Raw genomic sequence first — 18,408 nt, forward strand, 5'->3', positions numbered from 1 at the left:
TCATCTTAGCTAATCATATCTACAGAGACCCTGCTTACCAAGAGAATTTTTGGGTATGTACTATTACTCTAGAGAGTCAGCCGACACTATGTTAATTTGGGATTGGACATCCTAATCTCTTCCGTTGGTGTCTATGGCCGTCACTAGACTCACATCACACATGATCGTGTTTGCTATAGTTTTCTAAGAAATCTTGACATCACATAGTGTAAATCCCCTAACTTTGTTCATCATGAAGATTGTTTAAGCTACTTTACGTGCTTTGCTTTCTTGAATAAATTTTAGGATTATGTGAATTTCTAGAGAAAAGCCTGCTGGGATTTTGATTCGGATTGCTTTCAATCTACTGACCAGTCTTCTTAGTTGGAGTCTTCCACTGCTCTGTTCAGGATTGCTTCTCACTGGTGTGAAGTGGCTTGGGGTTGTGTGGATCCACACTGTCTACATCTTCACATGGCTCATGACAGTAGCTCTGCCTGTCACGAGTGTATCCTCAGCATCATCGGACACGTGACCACGCCTCCGTAGCAGGTGGCTCTGAATTCTATCGAATGAATGAATTCCGTTGAATGAATTAATTCCATCGAATGAATGAATTCCGAAGGTCTTTTGCGTTTGTTTTGTTTTGTTTTCCAGTAGAGAAATGTTGTCTAGAACAGGAGATGATTTGAATTATGGTGTTAAAACCCAGACTTAAAAACCGAAAAGCAGAAAAAAAGGGCCAGATTACACTTTAAACAACAATAACAACACTTTCTTCTTGTCTTCTTCTTCTTCTTCCTCCTCCTCCTCCTCCTCCTACTCTCCTCCTCCTTCTCCTCCTCCTCCCCCTCCTCCTTCCTCTTCTTGTCCTTCCTCTTCCTCCTCCTCCTCCTCTGTCATGGAAACAGGGCCTTGAGCAATGTAAGCCAGTGCTCTAACCCCTGAATACATCCCTAATGAGGGAATACAGTGAAAAGGTAAAAATCCTTTTGTGCATAGTAGTATTTGAAAAGGTTACAAGAATTTGGGAGGAAACCTTTTCCCCTCTAGTGCTGGGTACTGAACACTTGGTCCTGTGCATGCTATGGAAATGTCTGACCACCAAGCCACATTCCTAGCCCATACATACAAGATGCTTCCTAATGAGTACAGATGAATTGCAGACAACCTGTTCTAATACATGTGTAACTGTAGATGCAGACAAGGGCCATGACTGCGTGTAGAATATTGGGTGAAGGCTTTTAGAGTGCCGAATCTGTACACAGTGTCACAATTTCAGGGAGAATTTTACCTTTGCAATGGGGATCTGGTGGCCACTAAATACAGGTGGTCCGGACTTTGCTTGCCTATTATGATGCAATGTGAAATACACAGCAACTGTGAAAGGTCTCACAGAATTGTTTAACTTAGATCTAATCAAATCTCTACTGAACTCCAAGAAAGTTCAGAGGAGCAGATGTCTGCATCGTGAAAAGAACACATAAATTCAAAATGCAAGACATAACAGGACTAATTTCCGAAACTTTAAATAAAAGTCATGTGACTGAGAACAAAAAAGGTGTGTGTGTGTGTGTTTATGTGTGTGTGTGAGACTTCTCTAGACAACAGGAAACTAAAGAGGCATTTACCAGTAATAATATGTGAACCTTGATTAGATCCAGGCTGAAGAAGAAATTAGAAGAGGATTTTTCTGTTTTAAATCAGTTGGATGAATTTGTGTGTAGACTGCACACTAGATAATATACATTGTGGCCACATAAGAGACGATTCTTAGGAACGACATGTTGAAGTTTTTAGGGATGGGTAAGATTTCTTAGACTTTCAATTGGATGAACAAAAGAACACACGTGAGTATGATTCTTAGGAACGACATGTTGAAGTTTTTAGGGATGGGTAAGATTTCTTAGACTTTCAATTGGATGAACAAAAGAACACACGTGAGTATGTGTGAGAGATGGAAGAGACATGGCAAATTGCTAACACATGTTTAAACTGGGGGTGCGTGGTAGTGGTTATTGTATCTCAAGCGCCACAACTTTTTTCCTTGATAAGCGGGAGGAAAACAATCCCTTTAAAGAGCTGAGTGAAACAGTAGAGTAACCCAAGTGATGATTACCTGGCAATTAATCCCCTGAGCAGAGGAGGCCGGCTCGACCTTCCAAAGGTGTTGAATGAAGAATTGACTTGGAATGGAGCGGCCCTGTCCCCTGTGATTTATGATGCGTATGAGTTGTGTGAGCTCTGCTCTGTGCGTACTTCTATAGACTTTAAGGCTGAGAAAGAAATATTGGAAAGACAATCATGCCCTGGATTGAGATAATCAATCTCACAAGACAGGTGAGAGCTTTGGCCTCGGAGCCTGTCTGCCTTTCCTGGTTCTCTGTCGCTGGCTGCATCTCTCTGTCTCTCTGTCTCTCTGTCTCTCTCCCTCTTGTTCTCTCCTTTCCTCTCCTGTCCATTCCATCGTATTTGTGAGGGAATCTTCTGGAAGTTATCCCCCCCACCCCACATAAGTATTTTTAGTATTTTCATCTTATCATAAGCTTGGAGTTTTCCTCAAAAAGTTGTAGCCTCAGATTACTTTTTTTTTTTGCCTTTAATAAATCAATTATTTGTATTAAAGGTATAGATTTTACAAGTACGCTTTTCTCACGTTGTATTTTGTCCCTTAATATTAAGAAAGTTAATGTGATCAACACATTCTAATTGACTCACTTAATAGTCTGCCCAATTTCTCCGAGAAGTAAAAAACCTTGCAGATTGCCACATGTGCTGAGGAGTTTCCCGTCAACCTCACACAAGCTAGAGTCATTTTGGAAAGAGGGAACCTCAGTTGAGAGTATGCCCCCACTAGATTGGATTGTGGTCAAGCCAGTAGGTGATCGATGTGGGAGTGCCCAGCTCACTGGAGGCAGAGTCCCACCCTGTTCTGGAGGGCCTGGCTCCACAGGACAGCTGCACCACTGTGGGAAGTCAGGAAGCAGAACCCCTCCATGGTCTCTCCTCTTGTTACACCTCCAGGTTCCTGTCCCGAGTTCCTGCCCTCTTCCTCCAGGGATGGATTTAGAAGCTGTAAGCTGAAGCAAACCCCCTCCCCCCCAAGTTACTTCTGGTCACAGTGTTTATCACAGCAATAGAAACACTAAGATACCTTACAGTTAAACCTAGTTTCCAGAGGAAACCTTAGCAGTGCCACATTTAACATATTAGTAAAATCTCCACATTGTTGATAGTTTAAGAATGTCAACATTTCTCTGAATTGGGCTATTGCAGCTGGAATTACAGATGGTTGGGAGCTGCCATGTGGGTGCTGGAAATTGAACCCTGGCCCTCTGTAAGAGCAGCCAGTGCTCTTAACCCCTGAGCCATCTCTCCAGCCACTAGAGTAATTTTAAAAGGATTTGGAGAGATTAAATTTAATGTATTGTTAGATTTTTTCCCTTTTCCTTACATAATATAGTTCAATATAATTATACACCCCAACAATAGAATCATAAGAAATACATCGATTTAAGTTGCATACATTTTTTTTCCCTGTGTTGGTAAGGTCTTCATATAGAGAGATGACTTGAGTATATTGAAGTTTATTTTTGGATTATAATAAATTCAAAATTGGCAAAACTGAGGGAAACAAAGTATTCCTAAACCTAGGATATGCTGGTCCTGTGACCCTGTACATGGCTATCTTTGACAGGTGTGGGGGTACAGACAGAGGCTTGTCTGTTACTAAGCTCTGGGGTACCCTCCAGCACCACCCACAGCTGTGGGAATGGACAACAACAAAAGAAAAACGTTTGTCCTTAATTTGATTTATTAATTTAAGATTTATTATTATTATTTTTTACAGTTCCATATATCCATGCCTTGCGTATTGATCCCCTCTCCTTCTCCCTCCCTCCCACTCCTTCTCCATCTCACTCTGTCTATTTAGTTTCAAGACAGGCAGTCCCCATGTATCCCTGGCTGTCCTGGAACTCAGTCTGTAGACTAGGCTGGTGGAACCCAGAGATCCTCCTGTCTCTGCCTCCCAACTGCTGGGATTAAGGGCGTGCGCTGCTGCCGCCACCGCCGCCACCGCCACCGCCACCATATTGACCTCTCTTACTTCCCACCTCCCTACCATCAGTGCCTGTGTTCCCTTCTCCACCCCCCCCCCCCCACACCTCTCCCTCTCATGTTCGTGTTTTATTGCTCACTAAGATTAACTAGTGCCACCTGTGTGGCATGGTTTTGGTGCTATCCATTGGAGCCTGGTGGGTGTAGCAGAGACTCACAACTGGACACATTGATTCCCCTTCTATAACGTATTGATAGCAGTGGTTAGTTCAGAGGAAAAGGGTAAGGGCCGTGACTGTTGAAAGTATTGGTGTTGTGTGGTCCCAGTGCAGGTTACTACAGTTGTACGAGTTCATGATTACAGTGGTGTGGAGTCTGGGGGATGGATTTTGTAGCCCTTCACCCTGTCTTCTGTCTCTTACTTCCTGGCGCTTCTTCCACAATGTCCCCTGAGCCTTAGATGGGCTTGTCTAAATTATATTTTTAGGGCTAGGCCTACAATCATCACATTTCATTCTCTGCATCTTTGGCAGCTAAGAATTAATCTTTCTTTCTTCCTTCCTTCCTTCCTTCCTTCCTTCCTTCCTTCCTTCCTTCCTTCCTTCCTTTCTTTCTTTCTTTCTTTCTTTTCTTAGACAGGTCTTAAAAATTGTATGTAGCTTGGGCAGATGTGGAACTCATAATCTTTCTGCTTCTACCTCCCAATGCTGGGATTACAAGTGTGTACCACCATGCCTGGCAATCTTAATAATTTTTTAAAAACTTAAAAAAAATTTATTTTATTTATGTTTTGTGTATAGGTGTTTTGGTGACAATTATGTCTGTGTTCCACATCTGATGTGAGCAGAGGTCAGAGGATGGCATCAGATCCCCTGAAACTGGAGTTATGGACAGTTGTGAGCTGCCAGGTGGATGCTAGGAACTGAACCCGGGTCCTCTTGAAGAGCAGCCAGTGCCCTTAACCTCTGAGCCACCTCTCCAGCCCCTAGTCTTAACAGTTTTATCAGTAGTATTAGCTACATTAACGTGTTGTGTGGCTGTTACCACCTCTGTCTCCGGAGTTCTTTTCATTCTCAGATGTGAAGCTTTTTACCTATCAAACATTGACCCTGTAATCTTTCCAAAAATACAGTTTCATACATCTATATAATGAATTTAGTTGTTTTTTACCCCATCCCCTTTCCTCGTACCCCCACACCCACTAACAGTGCACGGGGTTTCTTACTGCTCCACATTCTGATCAACCCGTTTCCATCCCTCCCCCACTCCCTCCCTCCCTCCCCCTCCTTCCTCCCTCCCTCCCTCCCCCCTCTTTCCTCCCCTCCCCTCTGTCTCCTCCCTTCTGCCTTCCTTTACTCTTAGTTAAGTTTGCCCCTGATTTCTGTTGAATGCTGGGAATGCCCTAGCCCAGGTTAGCATGGTCTGGGGTCGTTTCCACAGATGTGTTCAATCAGAATCTCTAAGATGGGAGCCTACGCGGTACATGTTGGACAGGCATTCCAAGGTGATTTTTGTAACCAACAAATTTGAGAAATACTGATGTTGTGGTTATTAGTTATTTTTTAAAAATAAATTTTCTTAACTCCTTGGAGATTCACAGATCATTAGCCTGTTAGAGGATATATAGAGACTACCCTTCCTAAAGCTGTTTTATGTCCGTTTAATTCAGCATTTCCTAACTTAACCATGAATACTCGTGTGTGTGTGTGTTTGTGTGTGTGTGTGTGTGTGTGTGTGAGAGAGAGAGAGAGAGAAAGAGAGAGAGAGAGAGAGAGAGAGAGAGAGAGAGAGAGAGAGAGAGAGAGAGATTTTCCTTTGAATTCTGACTTAAGCAACTGTTTGTAGCTCTCATCTTGTGGGAATGTTTTATTATTCTGAAGATTTTAGCATTGAAAGGTCTTGCCTGGTGCTTTACAACCTGGCCAACATATTCAAGTCTCAACTATCAATTGAGACGGTTTTTCTCCTGCACAGCCACATCTGCCTGTTTATAATTAGTGAGAGCTGTTGGCTTTCCATGGTTTACATTTCTTAGTCTTGAAGTTTAGACTTACTGTAGTCTTCTTAGACTAAAGAAACAGTTTTCAGGTACAAAGTAGAAGTATCTGCTGCGCCTTCTGAGGGTAGGGATAACACCAGTCTCCTTCAGCCTCCTCTGTGATGATGGTCGGCAAGCTCCGGCTGATGGCTACAAGAGAAGACAGTGGGCACTTCCGGAGTCACTGGTATCATAGCAACCATCAGCTTCCTGTAGCCCTTGAAATCTGAATTAATATAAACGAGACCTTGACCAGGGCTCAAGACCTCAGTACTTGAACCATGGCACCTGTGTTTCAAATCTCCAGCTGGAACTCATGGAACTGCTTTGTACATCAGGACAGTGCAGATCCAGGACGTTTTGGCTCTTGAAGAAAATCCCTTTGGACAGTGCCATTGTAGGGGGTCTGAACAATATTGTGGTTTATCATCTACCCCTGTGGCATTGGTGGTGATTTGCTGGATAAAAACTCGAATCCAGAGATGTTTCTTTATGTCTAACGTTAAAAGTTTAGAATTATAAAATAAACCCAACCAAAACCTGAAACAACACAACTGCACTGTCAGAAGCTCAAACAGGAGAGATTTGTTGGGAACCCTGAAGTTTCTTTAAAGACCTGTTAGTTCAGCGAGTATGTGGGAGCAGAAAAGAGTACGCTCAGAAGCTCCAGGTTGCTGGGGTCTCACAGACTGCACATTGCACATTCCCAGCATTCCATGGGGTTCCCTCTGTACATGTCCAAAGCATTGTGGAGCTTGCTTATTTAGTAATGAATGCATTGCTTTAAATATTAAATGAATTTGAGATATCATTTCCCCCAAACATCCTTCTTTGGTTTCTGAAGTAAAAACTGGTTTTTGCAGAGTACTCATCTAATAAATATATCTTGTAATATATGAAATAATATTTTCAGTTGGGGTAAACATACTAGGGTAATTAGGAAAGACAGCTGTTGATTTTTTCTGTTATTAGACATGAATATAAGAAACAATGGAAGTTGGGAATGGTGGTGTACACTTGTAATCTGGAAGCTGAGGCAGGAGGATTGCAAGTCTAAAGCTAGCCCAGGCTGTGTACACGGCGGTGTCAGGAAGAAGCAAGCGGGAGAGCAACAACGAAGACTCACACTGGAACATTACCTGTGAGTACTTGAGAATGCCTCCTCTCCCCAGGGGTGGGCTGTGCTGCAGACCAAAGCCAGCAAGCAGCCCGGTACACCGGGCAAGTGTGCTGTCCCGGATCTGCACCCCAGCGGACAGCTCCCTGACTGTCCTATGCCTGCTCTCCTGTAGACGAAGCTTAACTTTTGAAGTTACTAATTTATTTTCATGAATCCCTAAAAATACTCATTTCATCTACACTAAATAGAAAAAACATGGGCTGTTACCTTTAGATTTAAGATTTTGTTTAACAAGTAACTGTAACCAGTTGGAGTGATTGCATCTCCCTATAGAAACAATCAAAATACTTTGTTTTTTTTTTATTTGGATGTGATCTAAGCAAAAAAGCTGAGAATGAATGTTTTTTCTCTCTCTCTCTCCCTCCCTCCCTCTCTCTCTCTTCTCCTCCTTCCTTCCCCCTTCTTCCCTCCCTCCCTTCCTTCTTTTTTTTTTTTTTTTGTTTCTAAATCAGTTTTGGGACTTAATGAAGCTGTAAACCAAAGCATAGAAACGGGTTGGTTTCTAGACACTTTGTTTTCTGTGTGTTTGTGTATGTGAGTGTGTTGTGTGAGTGTATGGTGTATGTACATGTGCATGCAGGGGATATCCAATTGTGCAGACATTGGAAGAAGGCATTGGGCATCCTCTTTTAGTCTTTGGGGCAGCATCTCTTCCTGAACCTACAGCTTATGTGTGTGTGTGTGGTGTGTGTGTGTGTGTGTGTGTGTGTGTGTGTGTTTCTACTGAGATGGAAGCCAGCAGACCTCAGAGATCTCTGTCTCCATTCCCCCCAGTGCTGAGGTCACAGACACAAATGGGACCACATCTGGTTTGTAATGTGGATGCTGGGATCCAACTCAGCTCCCCATGGCTGTGCAGCGAATACTGTTAGCCACTGAGCCATTTCTCCAGGTCCTAGATGTTTTGTTTCTTTCTTAGTTAACGCCAAGAAGAGAAATTAATAGGAAACTAATGATGAATGTGTATTTTTGTTTGGTAGTTTACAGATATTTCATGTAGCGTCATGTAAATCTTGACTACAAATGGGCTCATAAATATGTAAATTTTTATTTTCTTTGTGTGTGTGTGTGTGTGTGTGTGTGTCTGTCTGTCTGTGTCTATGTGTGTCTGTCTGCCTATCTATCTGTCTGTCTTTCTGTCTCTCTGTATAAGCCAGAGGTTGACAGTCAGGTGTCTGCTTCTATCATTGTCCACCTTGTTTTTTGTTTTTTGTTTTTTTTTTTGTTTTTTTGTTTTTTTTTTTTCGAGATAGGGTTTCTCTGTGTAGCTTTGCGCCTTTTTCCTGGAACTCACTTGGTAGCCCAGGCTGGCCTCGAACTCACAAAGATCTGCCTGGCTCTGCCTCCCGAGTGCTGGGATTAAAGGCGTGCGCCACCACCGCCCGGCCACCTTGTTTTTTGAGATAAAGTCTTTCACTGAACATGGACCCCACCCTTTCAGCAAGACAGGCTAGCATGCGCCCGCCTCCATTACCGGCTCAGACAGACGCTGCCATGCCCAGCTTTTAGGTGGGGGCTGGGGATTCAAACTCAGGTCCTCTTCCTTGCTCAGCAAACACTTTACCCACTGAACCCTCTTTCTAGTGCTTAAGTTTTATTTTTCTTATTGAAGAATTTAATTTATTTATATTTTTGTAATGTTAATAGTCTGTAATAGAGATTTTCACTGTTACAATAGAGACTTTCCTTTTTTTCCCTAAAAACTATTTAGAACTAGAATTCATAGTATACTTTACATCTCTTCCTAATATAAACTGATACATATATACTGAAGCCAGTAAATAATACCTCGTTACCTGCAACCCAGTATATATTTTTATATTTTATTACATTCATCTTTATTCCCTTGTTCAGTTTACTTAATAAAAAAGGATGGTAATCCCCTTTTCAATTGATTTTACGGCACACTAATGGGTTGCAGCCAACTGTGACTCTCCTGCAATCTCCAGGCAGAGGTTAGTAGTCAGCAGTTGGTAATTGAGGGCCGCTGGTTCTTCTGTCACTGCGTGAGACAGATGCAGCTGCCCTTCCCTCAGCGACCGCGGGCGTCCAGATGCAGGCTGGCCTCTGTTGTTGAGCACACAGGCCACTTTAGACCCTGCTGCACACTCTCACCTTGTGTTGTGTCCCACGGTCCATGCTTACTGTGGTCCTGGCTGCTCTTTCTAAAAAACATTGAGGTACAATTTTTGTGTAATATGAAAAGAAACAGCACTAGCAATTCTAGAACATTTCCATCATTTCTTAAAGCAGTGGTTCTCAACCTGTGGGTCGTGACCCCTTTGGGGGTTGAATGACCCTTTCATAGGGGTCCTCTAAGACCATCGGAAAACACAGATATTTACATTATGATCATAACAGTCAAAAAATTATAGTTACGAAGTAGCAACAAAATAATTTTCTGGTCGGAGGTCACCACAGTATAAGGAACTGTATTAAAGGGTTGCAGCATTAGGAAGGTTGAGAACCACTGCTCTGGAGGAACCTTGTAACAGGAATCTTAAAAGTTCTTATTAATAAAATCAAACCTGAGGCCAGTTATTGGGGTCAATGCTGGTAGATCAGAGAGACAGAACAAGCCACAGCTACCTCACCTTGCCAGTTCCTCAGATGATCCTGTTTCCTCAGACTGGAATCCTCTGAGTCCTCATCCAAATGGATCTCAGCTGAACTGCTGCTTGAAGCCTGAAAGCTTAACCAGCCAAATGCTTCTAGTTTCTGGTCCTCACGCCTTATAAACCTTTCTGCTTTCTACCACCACTCCCTGGGATTAAAGGCGTGGGTCACCACCATGCTTGGCTGTATCCTTGAACACATGGATTTCTGCCTCTGGAATGCTAGGATTAAAGGCGTGTGCTACCACTGCCTATCCTAAGTATCTAGTGGCTTTTCTGTTCTCTGACCCCAGATAAGTTTATTAGGGTACACAATATTTTGGGGAACACAATACCACCACAGAACCTGTTACCTCTCAAGTCCTTTCCCTGTCCTTTGAAAACCACAGGCTGTTTCCTGTCTCAATTAGTTCTTCCCTCCCTCACTTTCTCCATTCCCCGTTCCCCCTTCCCTTCCTTACTTCCTTTTTTTTTCTTTTCTGGTTCTCCCTAATAGCACTCAGGTTGGTCTGGAACTTGCTGTGTGGCCCAGGCTGGCCTTGAACTCAGGATTTTCCTGCCTCTGCCTCTCATTGTAGGCGTGTGCCCCCATGCCCATCTTGGCCTCTTTCAAGTAGTATAATAATCTCAGGATTTGTTGTGGTTATAGTTTGTATTTACTTCATTCCTTTCTGTGGCTGGATACTATGTCACGGCCTGGATGCTACATTTTCTTATCCATTCATCAGTTGATGGACATTTGGTTATTATGAATTATGCTGCCATGAGCTAAGTTTCTTTTTTAAAAGGCATTTTTATTTCTTTTCTTTATACAAGTAGGAGTGAGCTGCAGTGTCTTTCTGAGTCCGTGCTCAGCTGTTCCCTCTAGAGGCTGCACTGTGTCATACCATCAGTGTGCAAAGGTTCCAGCTTCTTCGTGTGTTTACTAATACTCATTTCAAAATGATTATAGCCGTCCTAGTGTGGATTGAAGGGGCATCTCATTCTGATTTTGATTTGTGTTTCCCTAGTGACAAATACTACTGAACATCTTTTTAAAAAGACATTTATTTATTTTATTAAATGTCTTTTTTTTTTTTTTTTTTTTTTTTGGTTTTTCGAGACAAGGTTTCTCTGTGTAGCTTTGCACCTTTCCTGGGACTCACTTGGTAGCCCACGTTGGCCTCGAACTCACAGAGATTCACCTGCCTCTGCCTCCCGAGTGCTGGGATTAAAGGCGTGCACCACCACTGCCCAGCTAAATGTCTTTTAAAAAAGACATTATTTATCTTTAATAAAAAGCCCACATTCATTTATTGTGTGTGCGCACGTGCACATGTGCATGCATACAGGAGGTTCAAATGACACCTTGCAGCCTGTCTCTTCATTGTTGAACTTACGAATTATTTTTATAAAACTTCCACCATATATGTGGTTTTTGTTTCAGTGTGGGGGGATTAGACCCAGAGCCTTGCCGTTGCTGAGCCTCGTGGTGTTCTGCCCCTGAGGTCCTGGGCTGGTTTCAGGCTCCTGGGCTCCTGTGATTTTCCTGCCTTAGCCTCCAAGGAGCTGGGACTTGAAGAGTGCACCATCATGCCTGGCTTGTTTTCCTACCCTATTAGTAGTGCCCTTTGATTCAGAAGTACTTACATTTGATGAAATCTGTTTTATCTTTAAAAATACACATGATTTGTACTTTTGGTTTTGCATTTAAAGAAGTTATTTCCAGGAGTGGTGGCCCATGCCTGTAATCTGAGCACCTGGAGGCAAAAACAGAGGATCCCAAATCCTAGGCCAGCCCTGGCTCTATAGTGAGTCCCTTTCTCAAAAACAGAAACAAACAAACAACAAAAAGCAAAGAAATGTCCAAAATTGTTATCTAATTCAAGGTTGTGAAGATTTATATGCATTTCCTTCTAAGAGCTGTATGTTTAACTTTACATTTAGGTATTGGATGTACTATTTTGAGTTAATTTCATACACAAAGTGAAGTAGGGATTAAAATGGATTCTTTTGCTAGTGAATACAGAGGTTTTTTTCCCCCCTATCTTTGTTAGAATATTTACTTCTTGTAGATGGAGTTTTCCTGCCTGGCCCACAGTCAGGACAAATCTCTCTCACCTGCCAGTCCCACAGCCGCTCAGACCTGACCAAGAAAACACAGAGACTTGTATTGGTTACAAACTGTATGGCCATGGCAGGCTTCTTGCTAACTGTTCTTACAGCTTAAATTAATCCATTTCCATTAATCTATACCTTGCCACATGGCTCGTGGCTTACCGGCATCTTCACATGCTGTTTCTTATCGTGGCAGCTGGCAGTGTCTCTCTGACTCAGCCTTCCACTTCCCAGCCTTATTCTCCTTGTCCCACCTATACTTCCTGCCTAGCCAATGGCCAATCAGTGTTTTATTTATTGACCAATCAGTAACACATTTGACATACAGACCATCCCACAGCAACTTCTGTATTTAGTGTGGAGACCCACAGAGGTTTCCTAGTGAGAACTTACTCAGGGTCCAAGAATCTGAGCTTGCTTTAACCAGCAGGGCTGCGTAAGGGGATGATTTGACCACAGGTGTGGTTACCAGGTGTTTGGAAGGGTCTGCACTTGGCATTGTTATAAAAAGCCCTTTTGAGGAGGCAGAAGGTGCTGTTGGGTTTTGACCCGGGTCCTCCCAAAGCTATCCTGTGTTTCTGTCTTTCTCCTCTTTGCTGTCTTTCTATCTAATATTATCTTATCCCTCTCTCCTCCTCATAGGAACCCTGAAAAAGGTGAGAGCTGGCCTCCCACAGTTTAGGAAGGAGAATGTAAATTTTCATGGCATTACTCATTAATTCAGCAACACTAGCTTTGGAGATATTTGTTAATAATGAATTAATTAATTTCTGCACCATAGCATGTGTGTGGTGGTCTGAGGACAATGTGCATGTATTTGTTGCCTCTTCTACCATGTGGGTTTTGGGATTGAACTCAGGTCGTCAGGCTTAGTGGCATGTGTAGTTACCCACATGCCAACTTGCTGGATTGCCTTTTTTTTTTAAACAACTTTATTAAAACTTCATTACATACCACAGCATTTATGTAATTAGGTGTATGATTCAGTAATTATGAGAAGAAAGAGAAGCTAGAAGCACATCAAGGAAATAGACCACACTCTGGAATGCACTGAGAGTCACCAGCGACCATAATTGTTCGTGTGCTTGTGTGCATTTGTTTAAAGAGACAAAAACATTTAATCTCTTCCAAAAAAGCTGCCACTTCGTTTGCCTCTTGGGGATTTCTTGGCTGTTCCCAAGGTTCAGATGTAGGTAGGACTGGGTGTCTGGGATTTTCTGTAAGGAAAACCAGGGAGCTGACGGCTTCTCCCGGGAGGCAGAGCCTGGTTAACGCATCTCTTGGAGTCTTGCTCCAGCTGACTCTCATCATTCACTCATGAGCTTGTGTGTAGAACGTCTTGATGGTTGAAAACTCATTTTCCATGTGTGGCTTCATAATAGAAATCTGATCCCGTGATACATTCGCAGAAGAAAGATAGAAATAAAAGAAAGTCCTCGACTAACTAGATTTTATTTTCCTTTTGTTGACATCTTTTATGTTTTGGCAAAAGAGGAGTTGGGTCTCTTAAAGAATTCCCTCTGAACATCTGCCAGTTCACTGACATTTCTAGTTAAGAAGGTTTTCAAACTTAACATACACCTCCTCTCTTGCAGAGCAGATGGGAAAGATCAATGGGCCGCTATAGAGAATTACAGCCCCCCCTTTTTCCTAGCTATTTGATCTTTGATCTTAAGACAACTTTTAACCATGTAGTAATCTCCCAAGAGATTTAAGAAAATATTTTGTAAAGCAGTACGATGGGGACCATGAATGTGTAATTGGTGTTCTGAAAGCACTCTGCCAAATATGAAGCCAGTGGTTTTAAGAAATCATTATCAGCTGTTATGTGTTTTTTATTAGGCTGAGTTCCTAGTATAGTTTATGTTTCAATGCATTATTGCAAGTTGGTTTTGAATTTATTGTTAGAGAAATAATGAGACCTTTCTTGATGATAAATCAACAGCCAGAAAAATAAACCACAACCATGAACAACCCAAACTCTCTAGTTAGGTTTTAAGATTAAAAATTATGTTAGAATATTTTAATTTGAAACATTCCTTTTAAGTTGCCCCACTAATGAACCTAGCCTTTTAGTAAATAAATTCAGGCACTAATAGGGACCACATTCTGATACAGAAAGAGCATGGCCTCTAACCTTAAAACGCAACAACACAATGCCGAATAACTGAGTGTTCATTATTGTGTTTGAACTCCAGAGATCTCATGGCAGCCAGAGAAGCCAAGAGAGACAGGTGTGCAAGGAGGGATTTGAGAACTTACTTGTCTGTGCTACACACAGGGACACACTGTCCAGAATTCAGATAGTAATGGATTTCTTAGCTGCTGTTTGTGGGTTTGCAAGAGGGTGTGATGTCCCTGAGCTGTAGGGAGTAGTCAATACCTGTGTATAGGCCTTTTCTCCACAAACTACCAGATGATCCCCCAAACAGGTAATTCGCTTGGTGGTACAGGGGGGAGAGAGAACAGCTGTTCCAGATGTGACAAGGAGCTTGGCCAAGACTCCTCTTCCGTATTTTCTTGTCCTCTGCTGAAAGGAGGTAGAGGGAAGGATGGTGGATGGAGTGACTCAGGATAGAGCTTGTGCCTAACATGTATGGGACACTGTGAGTTCCATCTCCATTAAGGAAAAGGCAAAAACTGCTGTTCCCTCTAGGGTACTCGTACAAACTCATGGGCCCGCGTGAGGGGGTAAAGGCAAGCCTACCCTGGAGGGAGGATGTGAGCCCAGAGCTGCACTGGGGGAGGAGCAGAGGCACAGAGAAGGCACGTCCCTGGTACCAAGGGAGAGAGTGACTGTCTAGAACTGATGCGTAATCAGAACACTGCCATTTCCATAGCAACGAGTACTGAGTACGGGAGGACTGTTGTCAGAGGCACAGGACTCCTATGGAACCTTAGAAAGACAGCACCAAGTGAAACCCAAAGCAGGTAGCAAACACTGAGAAAACGTCCTCACCCTGAAGGCAGGTCATCCCAGAGGATGGTGTATGTTGAGGGAAATAAACCTCAAACCCAACCCAACAGCCTGCTCAGTCCACACCGAAGGGAATAGAAAGGAAGGAGTACCCATTCCTAGGAATTAAAAACCATTACCTTAAATCTCATTTTCTTTGCAAGATGTCTAGTTTTGGACAGAGTAGAAGACATGCAAAAAACAATTCCAAGGGATTAGTTAACAGGGATTAGAAATAGAAAATAACCAGGTGATAGTGACCCACGCCTTTAATCCCAGCACTTGGGAGACGGGAAGGCAGATCTCTGTGACTTTGAGGCCAGCCTGGTCTACAAAGTGAGATCCAGGACAGCCAGGACTACACAGAGAAACCCTGTCTTGAAAAGCAAAAAAAGGGAACCCCCGCAACTTTAACAAGGGAAGAACCTGGACAATTTTAGCAGATTGCTAAGACCTGTAGGAGTAGAAAAACAAAATAAAACAAAACAGGAACAAAGCCTCAAGATAGGTTTGATGACCTTGAAAATAGTTTAATAAAATTGATGAAAATGTGAAAAGGAAGGAAGAGCAGAAACAAATGAAATCCTCTCAAGCCGGCGAGAGCATCCAAGAGCCAATACACAGTATCAGGGAGTGAGTGTAAGACTCTCCACTACTGAGGATCACTCTGGAGAAGGCTAACAGGTCAGATGCATGGTGCTGCTTCTTCGTCTTGATTCTGATTAAGATACTGATTTTAGGGGAAGCTGGCCAAATACCTTACACATTAAACATCCGAACAAACAAACAAACGATTTTTAAAAATTAAAAAGCAGTAGATAATTGAATGAATGATGTGGGGGAGCATTTCATTGACAAATTTCAATTAATAAGTACAGAGGCATTTGGGGAATAGAAAATAACAGTTGAGGTACCAAGTAATGATTGCTACAGTGCGGTCCAATGGTGAGTGTTTGAGAAGATAGGATATTGCAGTTTCAAAGGCTTTTTCCCAGGATATTCGTTATACGGGAAAGAGAGTGGCAGATATCCTCACCAAGAGAAGAGCACGTCACCTGTGGTGGTCCTGCCCAGTTGTATGACCTAATACTTTAATAACAAGAAAACCTCTCTTCAACCCCAAATACCTGACTATTGCTGGCGCCTGGAGGATGGTGCAGGGAGTAACAGTTCTTGCTGGACAAGCCTAATGACCTGAATTTGATTCCCAGAACTCACATCAAGGGCTGGGTGCAGGACTGTGCACCTGCCAACCCAGCATCCTGTGGCGAAATGGGAGGAGGAGACAGAATTGGCGGAAGCTCGCGGTCCAGCTAGCCTGGGGTGTGATGTTCAGAAACGAGAGAGACCTTACCCCAAGAAGGCAGGCGGCAGGCGGCAGGAACTGACTCCCAAAAGTTGTCCTGTGACCCCCTACATGTGCACATGGCGTGCATCTGACACACATACACACGCTTTAAAAACATTACATGTCAAAGACAAGGAAAGACTTAGGGATTGTCACAGATTGGATGAGGCTAAGGAAATGGAAATATATCATAGACTCAGAGAAAAGGACAGTGTTGTTACTGCAAATTTAATTTGAGTGAAATCTGAGTAAAGCCTATGTAGCCTGTATTGCATAGAACTGAATTAATGCTGTTTCTTGGTTTTATTATGGTTAAGACATTGTTAGGGGAAACTGGCCAAAGAATTCTTTTTTTCTATTGCAGCTTTTATGTATATTTAAAATGATTTTAAAGTAAAATATAAAAGAAACAAATTTAGGCTTAAAATAATCCGCTGCCTGCAATAGTCTGTAAAATGCAGTGTTCCCATTTCCAGTTGTTGGAGTACATCTGTGTGTTTAACAAGATCAAATTACTTTCAACTTCATGCTTTTGTATAACATTCTTAGGGGATGTTTCATACCTAGATTTTGACCTGAAATATTTAGGACTTTCTTTTTTATCTTTTGAGTAGATATAGGAGATTTGAACACGTACTGTTACTCACTAAAAACTTCTAATTTTAAGGACTTTAAAAAGAAAATTAGCTATTACTTTCTAACCCTTACTTTCTTTGTCGATTCAAGACATGTTGAGTACAACCATGTGACGGGGCTGGACCGAGTCCTGTGGGGCCTGACTCTAGGGAAGCATTTGCCTGTAACAAATGTCCAGTTTTTTAGAGAATGTAGGAAAAAAAAAACCTTTCCGGGGAAATTCAGTGTTCGTGGGCTGTTCCAGTCAGTGTCGTTTCAATGAGTATGTTTTCTCCATTTTCTCCCAGTTTGCATGGGGAATTCTATCATTTAGAGTCTTCATAAGCCAGCATCCCTCTTGTGTGTCCCCAGGCCAGGCTGTTTGGGTGTTCTCAAGTTCCTGGTGGTTTTCCTCTCTTAGAGCTGTGGCTTCCTGTCCTTGGTGTGCCTTACCTAGTCTTAGAGTGACTCCGAATACCTCTGCACTTAGCACAGGTCTACAGCCAAGGAAGCTTCGAAGAACAAATATAAGGCCCTCTTTTAAAAGTATGCCAATTTACTTTGTTTCCATGGCAATTGTTATTCTTTGCATCATCATTTAAATTATTCTTTTAAAAACTAGCATATAAAATAATGAGCTTTATTATGGTACTTTGACACACATGTTTAATACCTTTCATATTATTTTTACAGTGCTGGGGATTGGATTGGACTAAGACTTCTGAACATGATGGTCATACTTTACCACTGAGCTCTTTATCCTGACCTCTTTTTACTTGTTATTTTGAGATAGGGTCTTATTAAGTTGCCCAGGCTGGCCCTGAACTTCTGAACTGACACCTCTGCCTACCTAGCAGCTGAGATTTGAGGCCTGTGTTATCAGGCCCTGCTATCCCATGGTTTCATTCATAAAATTTGTTTTGAGACCTGGGGCTCTTCTTTGTAGAAAATGATGTTGCATTGGAGATGTTTTGCCTACAAGAAGTACCTGAGCTCAGCAACTTGTGAAGAGAGAGGTTTCCTTTGGCGTACAGCTACGGAAGGTCTGTCCTGTCTGTCATTGGTGGCCTCTGTTGCCTTGGGCCTATGGCACCTCCGGTCATGGTGGGAGTATGTACTGAGCAACACTGCTCATTTGTGGCTAGAGAGCAAAGACAGAGAGAAGTGGGACAATACCCAGAATGCCCTTCAAGAGCCTGTCCTCACCTCTTAAAGGTTTTGCTACCTCCAAGTAATACCACCCAAGGAACCAATCTTTTAAGGCTCCGCTTTTGGGGGTGACATTCAAGACCCAAATTTTAGCAAATGCACATAGATGGGAATATTTTCAGATCATTGCAAATACACTGTTAAGGTCATCCGTTGACCTAGGTAAAGGAACATGTTTGGGCCAAAAAACGGAGTCTCTTGGCTTAGCTGTTATTACATTAAGAAATAATTTGGTGGTCATGATTATGATAATCCAAACAGTGAAAACTTAGCAAGATTGTAGAATTTTTTTTCTTTTTTTTTTTTGGTGAG

General features: G+C 42.4%; 1 protein-coding gene and 1 long non-coding RNA gene across 4 annotated transcripts in view; one reads left to right on the forward strand and one right to left on the reverse strand.

The window, feature by feature from the left end:
- Positions 1-18,408, forward strand: part of Smyd3 (SET and MYND domain containing 3) — a 550,432-nt gene that overhangs the window by 35,702 nt on the left and 496,322 nt on the right. The window lies entirely within an intron of this gene.
- Positions 9,066-14,766, reverse strand: LOC131925673 (uncharacterized). 2 transcript variants are annotated; one of them, XR_009383318.1, is made up of 3 exons: positions 14,676-14,766; positions 14,352-14,495; positions 9,066-9,421 (listed from the first exon to the last, which is right to left on the reverse strand). It is a non-coding gene; the product is annotated as an uncharacterized LOC131925673 (long non-coding RNA). The 2 variants fall into 2 exon arrangements; XR_009383317.1 differs by having other exon boundaries at positions 14,352-14,498; positions 14,676-14,765.

Source organism: Peromyscus eremicus, chromosome 15 (genome assembly GCF_949786415.1).
Source record: "Peromyscus eremicus chromosome 15, PerEre_H2_v1, whole genome shotgun sequence".
NCBI lineage: Eukaryota > Metazoa > Chordata > Mammalia > Rodentia > Cricetidae > Peromyscus > Peromyscus eremicus.